Source organism: Panulirus ornatus, chromosome 14 (assembly GCF_036320965.1).
Source record: "Panulirus ornatus isolate Po-2019 chromosome 14, ASM3632096v1, whole genome shotgun sequence".
NCBI lineage: Eukaryota > Metazoa > Arthropoda > Malacostraca > Decapoda > Palinuridae > Panulirus > Panulirus ornatus.
This window is the reverse complement of record NC_092237.1, coordinates 56,814,449-56,824,035: the sequence shown is the minus strand read 5'-3', so window position 1 is coordinate 56,824,035 and position 9,587 is coordinate 56,814,449.

Genomic DNA, 9,587 nt, shown 5'->3' with positions numbered 1-9,587 from the left:
AAAAAAGAAAAGCCTGCCTCACAAGCCATAGCCAGCCCCCACCCGCAATTACAGACATGGGTATTTCCGCCGTGGTAACATGGAAAGGAGGAGGGGGGATACTTTTCGTCAACTCTACAACACACCGGAACATCATGGAAATTACACGTAATGGTTCGAGCATTACCACTCATCATGTGGGGGCGGTGAGGAGATATACAAGGGTGATGTTAAGTTTTCCCGACATTTGGGCATCAACTCAGTATGACAAAGCGGTGCATGTATGACGCAGCGAAGCATGTATGACGCAGCGACGCATGTATGACGAAGCGGTGTATGTATGACGCAGCGGTGCACGCGGTGACAGTGCATGAAAAGCCATCCAATCCTTGCGACAGACTGAGGAATCTCTAGGGAGGGATGGAGAGGTGTGTGTAAGTGTGTGTGGACGCGATATAACGTGGGAAAACAAAAACAAAAAAAACACAGAGGTGTATGTTTGCGCAAGTGTTTAGATATGTAAAAACAAGTAATGTCACGAGACTACGAGACATCTCTTCGCCTCGCGGTGTCTTTTCGTCTCCTACATCAATGCCTTCTGCCTCTGTTGGCGAGACACGACAGATTTAGACCCCGAACGTTTGCTCCTGCAACACTTTCAGTTTTCTTAACGTGTAATCCCATACTCCTGTAAAATACAGAGGGTATAACCTATCAGCCTTAAGAAAAAAAAAATAACAAGATGGACAGACGGGCCTACACTGTACGCTATACACTGCATTGACGGGGATTATTCATGTATACAATTCCTTGCACAAACTGTGCATGTAGGTTCTTATAAGTCGTATCCTCAGTTTGCCCAGAGGACACTATGCGTCACGATGACTATGCTCTTTTCCGTTAAGCAACGTCAAATTGGAAAACAAAATTGGTGTGTTTAAAGTAAAAATCTTGGGATCTGGGATTGATATACGTGAATGCATGCATTCTTGGTCTTCCTTCGAAATTGATTAATAGCGTTTTAGATTTCGACTGGTTAATCGGCTAATCAAGTTTTTTTTTCTTTTTCTTTTAAACTATTCGCCATTTCCCGCATTAGCGAGGTAGCGTTAAGAACAGAGGACTGGGCCTTTGAGGGAATACCCTCACCTGGCCCAATTCTCTGTTCCTTCTTTTGGAAAAAAAAAAAAAAAAAAAAAAGATACGAATAGGATACGGAACGAAACTTCAAGTATTAATCTTTACTCATAATCTATAAGCAACTTCATCATTATCATGTGGTTGTATCCATCCTTAAAATGAGTCTTAACAGTCACAAAAAGAATAATCACCAACCATTAATCATAACAGAAAGCCTATTATACGTAAAATGTCTTACGGTATCCACGTCTCTTAAGAAATTACCCGTTTAACAAGCTCCTGACAGCAACAGAGACTATACCATGGACTCCAATACGAGAGCAGTTATACTAACTAAAGAAATTCGGACCATTAAGATGGAACAAATCTATTCATATACAAAAAACAAGAAATGGTAAGACAGAATGACGTGGGTAGGTCGTAGCTTATCCTCAATGACATTCTCAAACCCGTTTGCGGTATAAGACCAGACTTCAAAGGTGGGATTCAACAAAGATCCAGAAAAGCTTGTTAATGTTTTACAGCTGCAACGAAAACGTCTGGGATGCACTTAGTGGTGATAATCAGGGGCCATACAGCAAAATGTGTGGGGTTATTACAGGCTAGGAGGCCAGGTTCAACTGAAGCACGTAACATCTCAATTGAAAAAGTGACCATACCTCGATAAGACCATAAGAATTTGAGGCACAAGTAGCTCGTTCCTACGACTGATACTTAAGGGGTCTTTCAAAATCATAACGTCAGTACATTTCTTTTATGTACAACAGGCTGCATTCTCCACAGCACCAAAAGGAAAGTCACCCATCCTCGGAGGCGATCCATTTTCTCTGACTCAACTCACACACCACACTGCAAAGCATCACCGTTGAACCTTTAACCTGCATCGATTCTCTTAACTTAGATACCATAAAAAAAGATATCTTTCCGGCTCTAAGATAATCCTTTACATGGGCATGTTGATCACACCAACACATTTTTGGCCACGAAAGTTGGAAATACGTATTTGTATAGACTTTAATTGCTGCATCTGGTAAACATTTACATATACAAACACTACATATTTTGCCCAAAATAAACTCGAACTCAACATCATAATCCGTTTCCTTGACCTCGAGCAAAACAGGCTGTCGTAGAGATGACGTAGCTATCTATCTCCAAGCGGATGTTAACCCTCCCGTGGCATTTAAGTAACAAACCGGGATTAGTTGTCATCTAAATATAACACACATGATAACCACTAATTACGAGACACTGTTCGCCGGAGCTTAATAACTTCCATCCTGCGTGATGGACTAAGTGGAACAAGAGTGGTTCCTGAAACGCAACAATATAACCCCCGGGCTGAGCAACCCACGCCCATCTCATGGGAAGCTGAAGACATGAGCGATGCAGCTGACACGGTAAGCGGATCAGCGGTAACTATGCCAGCTGCTTAAGCCATATACCCAAGGCCCAGTAACTCTCATACCACAAACCTGGGCCTTTTTTTTTTTTCTTTATCATCATTGGTGTCAGCAACAGCACAGATATTCTACAAGATGGAAATAGCTTACAGAAGCAAGAATGTGGAATATATCACACATAGTTACACACATCCTATATATATATATATATATATATATATATATATATATATATATATATATATATATATATATATATATATATATACCCCTGGGGCTAGGGGAGAAAGAATACTTCCCACGTATTCCCTGCGTGTCGCAGAAGGCAACTAAAAGGGGAGGGAGCGCGGGGGCTGGAAATCCTCCCCTCTCGTATTTAATTTTCCAAAAGGAACAGAGAAGGGGGCCAAGTGAGGATTTCCTTCAAAGGGTCAATCCTCTGTTCTTAACGCTACCTCTCTAACGCTGGAAATGGCGAACAGCATAAGAAACAAAACAAAAAGAAAAAAAAAGAATATATATATATATATATATATATATATATATATATATATATATATATATATATATATATATATATATATATATCGTCAGAGGACAAAAGGAGTATAATTGCGAGGAGGAACTCCTCATCTCAAAGAAGTCAATCCTTTCCCTGTTACTGTCTGAGGCATACAGCCTTGAAACTACATTAGCGCCATACAACAATTTCTGGAACCGTCTATAATGATATGAGAGAGAGAGAGAGAGAGAGAGAGAGAGAGAGAGAGAGAGAGAGAGAGAGAGAGAGAGAGAGAGAGAGAGAGAGAGAGAGAGAGAGAGAGAGAGAGAGAGAGACTTCCCCTCCGTTGACGACAAAATTGTCATCAATATTTACGGTCACGGATGGACTTCGGGAGGGTGGGTTGGGGGAGTGGGTGGAGGAGGCTGTCATTGTTGCGTCACCCGAGGGCGGGGGCGGGAGGCGGGCTGCGTCAGGAGGTCAGCTGGAGAGACGATGTTCTTTTCTAAACAGGAAATGCCAGTCCCAGTCTGCCCCATGACGCAGTCCTGCTCTTACAACACCCTCCCATTTTCCTTGTGTACTGTTACACTTTAGCTCCTTGAGCACGACGGTGCGACCCCTCCAGCACAACCATTTGTTATGGTGCAACCTCTGACCTGACCTGGGGATCACGTTACACCATTGTACCCAAAAAGTCGCGCCGTCGTGCTCAACGAGTTAAACCTTAATACCAAAAGCAGCTTATTCATTAGCTGAATTTTAACCATATCAAAAGTATTTCATTCTTACACCTAATCCTATGAAGGTACATTATGGAGCTCTCCAGAGAAAATATTTTCTGGCAATTATTACGAGTGGTGGCCAGCAAGACTTGCCACCCTGTATCACACAAACGAGGACAACCGTTCGTATGCTCTGGGTCTTGAAGGTCATGGGACAAGCCCTTCGGGTCTTGGCCCACTGTATTCTTCATTTCTTCTTATGCCCCACTTCTCACCGTTTCTTCTCTCCCATTACCATGGCATCTTTCCCAGTTCTCTATCCATTCCCAGTTCTAGCCAGTGCACTTCAACTCCCTCTGTTGTTCCCCTATCGGTAGTAACGACTCGCTCTCCTCTCCAGTAATCCCTGCACTCCTCACCATCCTCGCTCCTTTACCCCCTTTCTCTCTCCAACTATACCCTCTCCACCCCCTGTCCGTCTCTCCCTTCTCCCTCTCCTGTCCATTTCACCTTCTGCTATCTATCGTTAACTCTCCAACTCACTCGCTTCGGATAATAACATCAAAAGAAAAGCAACGTATGGTAATTTGACACCTGAAACGGATACAACGATCCCTCAGCCACCTAATCCCCAATTAGATTTTATGTTTTCTAACTAAAGATCTGGCTTCCAAGTTGAATTAATTGGTGCAGTCAGTAATTCCCGTACGTTTCCCTCTTCCATTCCCCTATGATGAAAATCGTCATATATATATATATATATATATATATATATATATATATATATATATATATATATATATATATATATATATATATATATATAATATATATATATATATATATATATATATATATATATATATATATATATATATATATATATATATATGCAGGAATCTTATACTCAATATACTAAAACAAATGGAACCCAATCACTGTGTAACTCAAGACTGTAAGAAAGAAAAACCATTACATGTTATTGTACCAACACCGACTAAACGAGATAGGTTACTCCACCGAACGTATGATAATAATACTAATGATAATAATAATAATAATAATAATAATAATAATAACAATAATAATAATAATAATATGCTACTATTTCTTACTGCCTGGGGAAGAAATAAGTTTAAGTAATCACATAACTTATCCACCTTCGTTTACACAATATAAGATATGGACTGAAAGTTCTACAAAACTCCAGAATATCTGCATTCTTTGGCAACGGAAACCCGTCAAACTAGTATACTGGCCGCCCAACCAAGTCTGGGATTGGCTGGATGAGGTAAGTAGGTCAGACGGTAAAAGGGAGGTCAGGGGAAATAAATTAGGTTAAAGGATAAACTGCACACAACTGACCCTTCCGCTAAGTTTCTATACTGAGACGACCAAATTATGGGTTTCTATGCTGAGACGACCAAATCAAACTCCCAGATACCTACACGCATGCCGCTGTATCACAAATGGAATAGTTCGAACTATAACAAAAAACCACATGATCTTATCAGATTCACAGCTTACGTTGGGAATGCCACGTAAGAAAAAGGCCAAACGGTGTTTATTTTTTGAACTGCCGCCAACTCAATTTTCAAGTATATCATTACATAACCATTATCTGCAATAAAGTCATGTTTCTATCTAGGGCGTCATATGTGATATAAGCTTCTAATTCAGCATGCGATACCGTATTGTGTAAAGATAACAATGATTTCAGTAACGAACGGACATCATGGTGTCCGTAATCTGCTGGGTTATGTCTCATTTCGGACACGGGATGCTGTTGTTGCTGTCATCAGATCTGCTAGGTCTGTAAATGGTAAGGACCCTTGTTCTGTTCTTTGTGTATGATGCCGATGTATACACAGACGCATTTCATTTGCAACAGATCGAACACACTCTGTACCTAGTCTCCATTTACACACACCCTCAAGGTATCTTCCACCAGATGATTCCAGCACAAACATAGAGCTATTACTCATTATTGCTTTCGCGCTGTTACTTCATTAGTCAATTAATGAACAGCAGTACGCCTTAAGGTTCCACTGTCAACGGTGTTACAGAAAAAATCCAGCAGATGGATGCAAACCTTAATATTTTTAACTACCAATTTGGCCGATAGTATGGCGCTTTACTCTCCCTGTAAATTTTGTAAAACCACAAATCCGTTGACTAACTTTCTGAAACTGTCTGCAGCATATTTGTTTTTAAGCTGTTTTGGTTGCTGTATAGAAAAACTAACCGAATAACTAGGTAGACCACTTGGACTTGTGTCCAGACGTCCTCGCCCTGCTCATGGCATGTGCCCTAAATTATCAGGTATTTGAGTTTAGCCTTCCCTCTGTGTGTGTGTCAGTGGCTGCATACCATTTCATTACCCAACTATTCTTAACTAGATACAGAGGAATAAGCAAAAATCTAGCTAAAGTGAAGTACGGTAAAGGAGCAGAACTAAATTTCCAATTGGATATTCATAAAACTCATGCTAATGTAAAATGCTTCAATAGTCAGAACAATTTATTGGAAATGTTGAAAAAAAAATTCCGTTCAAACTTAAAAAGAAAAAAACTTACAAATGAAACAAGGATCATTTAGCTCGGAAGCAAGAGTCAATTACTCATGGCAGCACTAATATTCTGCATGAAAAATTTGAGAAAATAAACCCGATATGCATCCCCGGAAAATCTGGCACACTCAGTTTTGAAATTCAAATAATATTTTCAAAGGAAAATTTATCCTTGAAACATTACTTTTACATCGAGGTTAAGAATAATAATACTTTTGGTGATCACATTCCAATACATAAAAGAAAAACAGTCAAACGTGCCTAATCATTGCCATTCAACGTTCCTAAATTTTGCGTAAATTCGAAGACTTTTTATACCACATGACACTACTCACCTGTAACGTCATAGAGCCTAAGTATTACAGCACGTAATTTGCCACAAAGCTAGCAGGCTATAATAAGATGCTTGGATTTATCTTTTTATTACCCTTTATTCGTCTAATGCCACCACTTGCAAATGTTTCTTTAACATAACTTCAAACAGGTTCACCTTTCCTGATATATCTTAACTAAAAAAAAAAAGCATTTAAGATTCTACATCCTAAGTGCTTATGACTAGCAGTTATGAGCAAGGACAAACGTAACAAGATAGCAGAGAAAAATATATTTTGATTTCGAAATACCAGTAACCTTGTTATATCAACGCCCCGCCCTGTATTATCTACCTGAATGAAATGGATATTTACTGTCTTCCCAGGATATCTTATGAAGACTACCTATTCTTCTATATATCCTAAATCTAAGTGAAGAAAAGTGTGTAGAGACTGACGTCCAAGGTCAAGTGAGGAGAGCAGGAGAGGCTGTCAATCGGTGACCTTCACCCTCTGGACCCCACACACCCACCGCTCTCTTACCCTTCACTCCACCTTGGACACCAGTTTCCACACTTCTTTTTTTTCTAGTTGAATACAGAACATTTATCAGAGCAGCAGACTTTAACACTATATTGTAATACATCCACTGTTCATATTGAGATCATAACCTCAATATTACCAGTGATAGCAAAGTAACGGTATTCGTACTAATTCAAGGGAAAGTTCCTTTGTATCCAGTTCTCTATTTGTTTCAAAAGAGATTTGTGGTGGAAGAGCAATCCATGAAACGTAAGAATATAATTGCGACAGTGAAAATTACCTGTTTGTTACCTTTTTCTTCAAAGAATTTTTTTGAACAGTAAACTTTTGGCTCCGAATAACCCAGCCTGCATTTTTTTCCAGTTTTCACACCGGTCTCTTATTCACTTCCATGACTCTCTAGCTTCTTTAGATACTCAATCTAAAATCTTTAAACAGTAAAAAAAAGATAAATGTGACTATACGGTGCTTCGTACTATGCTAAATATAGGACAATCATACCGTGTCAAGTTTTTTTACAAATACTGGAAATAGCAGCTGCGTCACCAGTTAACCGCCATGTGTGACCGAGCGATTACGCGCGAAAACTAGCATACAGTGGTGATAACGTTAAGATCATGAGTGTGCAAAGCAAAGACCATGAAGGTCACAAGTTGGAGCGAGTCAGGTGGCGGTGAAACTTGGGAAACGAGGAGTGAAATTAAGGTTCATCTAATATTATCTGGTGGGGAGATTAACGTCATGAAAATGAAGCCCTCCCGAAGACGACGTCGTGTGACGCTGAAGGTAAGTGATGGTAAATCTTGGGTCATGTAATGATAAAGCACCTCAACTCTAACATATAAAAGCATTAGAAATGCTGCCAAATGACTGATTCCCTCAGGGGAACATTAGCCTTTTCTTCGGCTCTAAAGAGAAATTTTGGCAAGCAAAGTTTTGAAAATAGGCTATGGAGGCAAACGTTCAGCATTCTTGATGTAACATGTTTTAATCATGGTAATTCATTTTCCCTTCTCATTTTACTAATCGAATCCATCAGCAAATACAGGCTGTGCAATATTCAAAATCATGTTTTCATTATATAGCTATAGGCTGTGGTTCCTTTGTCATCTTAGAGATTGTAAACTATCTTGTGCTGGCTTATATGGTTTATGTCTTATATGCAGGATTCCCCCAATGAAAATACTTTTATCATAGCATTTTTTTTTTTTTTACCAATTTAGCTCTTCCAATAACCGGTATCCTGTTAACGGCCCGCGGTGTCCAAACTGAAATCTCATACTCATCAAAGTTTTCGTAGCCTATCTCATCTCAAGTATGAACTATTGTCTTGCTACATTATTATTATTATTATTATTATTATTATTATTATTATTATTACTATATTATTATTATTATTATTATTATTGTTATTATTATTATTACTTCAAAGTATTCGCCATTTCCCGCGTTAGCGAGGTAGCGTTAAGAACAGAGGACTGGGCCTTTGAGGGAATATCCTCACCTGGCCCCCTTCTCTGTTCCTTCTTTTGGAAAATTGAAAAAGATACGAGAGGGGAGGATTTCCAGCCCCCTGCTCCCTCCCCTTTTAGTCGCCTTCTACGACACGCAGGGAATACGTGGGAAGTATTCTTTCTCCCCTATCCCCAGGGATAATTATTACTAATATCATTATTATTGTTATTATTATTATTATGGAATACACAGCTAACGTATCATCAATTTCATGGCATGTTTTCTTAACTAACGGTGCTCTTAAGGTGCTTAAAAATCACTGTACGGCAACTCTTTTTTTTTTTTTTTTTTGCTATTTTTGCGGTGGATATTGTTCCTTGCGTGCTACGCTGCAGACCACTTCATATAAGGAAGAACAGTACAATCGATATATTTTCCTTGATCTGATATAACCTAACGTAACCTTAAAAGTATAGGAAGAAATTCCAGTTATTTTTAACGTCTGAGGATGTCACGTTTCCATTTTTTTTTTTTTTTTTTTTTGCGAATATTCCTCATGTAGAGTTCCCTTTCATACACTATAAATACAAATGAAAATTTTCCTCTACGTTTAAGTATAAGCCTTTGTGATTTTTCTTGACAATCAGGCAAGGTGGGGACTTTTTGCAATATTGTGAAAGGTTGGGTCGGTAGGTTTAAGTTATATTGAGTGGTTAAACAGGTTAGGGTGGGTTAGCTTGAGTGTGGTAATGTTAGGTTAAATTTGGTATGATATGGTTCAGTTATGGTAGGTTATCTTGCTTCACTGTTCCATTAGGATTTTTTTTTTTCTAGCACTGTAAAATGACCTTCAAAAATAATGCCGCCAGCTACCACGATATTGCAGGAGAATATTAAAGTCTTAACACCAGGTATCTGGTTGCTTTCCCATACGATGGGGAAGGGGATATATTGACAATG